Here is a 1,316-nt window from a genome sequence, read left to right as displayed (position 1 = left end):
GTGTGTATATATATATATAAAACAAATAGTAAATGAGTATATGCATATATACGTACAGGTATGTGCATACCGACATCCACCTGTATGTATAGGTGCATATCTGGGTACAGGACATTGCAAACAAAACGTAGACGAGAAAACACACAAACCACATAGAGAACATTCTTCTTCATCAGCTACCCCCGTTTTAACACCGGCGTTTCGAAGTGCATATATATATATACACACACATTCTATATATGTGTGCGTGTAATATCTATATATTATGGATATGCATAACATATTTACTAACGTACACGTATGCATACGCATATGCACACCTATACAATGAAAAGACACGCATTTCATACGCATCGCCATCCTCCCGCCACTTGCCGCCATTCGCCACTCGCAGCCACTAAACACATACACACACGCGCGCACACCAAGATTTAAAAAAATACGAGAAACTTAAATGAATAAAAATCTATAAAATACTATATATATATATATATATATACAAAGTCACATATCCGACCTTTGGCAACAGTTTTCTTTTTATTTTTGTTTTGGCGCCGGAGGTTCTCGAGGTACTTACAAATTATAAACCTTAACAGTCAATGAAACTATCATTTTACACAGTTATCACCTTACAGAGTTGTGTCTGAGTTGGGTCACTAACCCGCCACTCACGGTCTCGCCGCCAACTTCATCAACAACGCTTACCTCTCTCTACTGTCACCGTTAACTATTACTATAACTAGCAACAACTGCTGCTGTCGCATTAATCCTAACACACAAACACACACACGCACACACGCACATATATACTTATATTTTTACATATGTACAACTATATACGTATTCCCTTGTCATTTTAATTTCTTAATACTTCTGTGTACTCAACTGACGCTTTGTTCTGAAGTATACGTATATACTGAGTTTTAACACCAGGTTATTAGTATCGCTGTGGTGGCCCAATGGCCCAGTGGTTAGGGCAGCGGACTCGCGGTCATAGGATCGCGGTTTCGATTCCCAGACCGGGCGTTGTGAGTGTTGTTTATTGAGCGAAAACACTTAAAGCTCCACGAGGCTCCGGCAGGGGATGGTGGCGAACCCTGCTGTACTCTTCCACCACAACTTTCTCTCACTCTTACTTCCTGCTTCTGTTGTGTCTGTAATTCAAAGGGTCAGCCTTGTCACACTGTGTCACGCTGAATATCCACGAGAACTACGTTAAGGGTACACGTGTCTGTGGAGTGCTCAGCCACTTGCACGTTAATTTCACGATCAGGCTGTTCCGTTGATCGGATCAACTGGAACCCTCGACGTCGTAA

The sequence above is a fragment of the Octopus bimaculoides genome, chromosome 22 (genome assembly GCF_001194135.2).
Source record: "Octopus bimaculoides isolate UCB-OBI-ISO-001 chromosome 22, ASM119413v2, whole genome shotgun sequence".
Taxonomy (NCBI): domain Eukaryota; kingdom Metazoa; phylum Mollusca; class Cephalopoda; order Octopoda; family Octopodidae; genus Octopus; species Octopus bimaculoides.
This window is presented reverse-complemented; position numbering follows the sequence as displayed.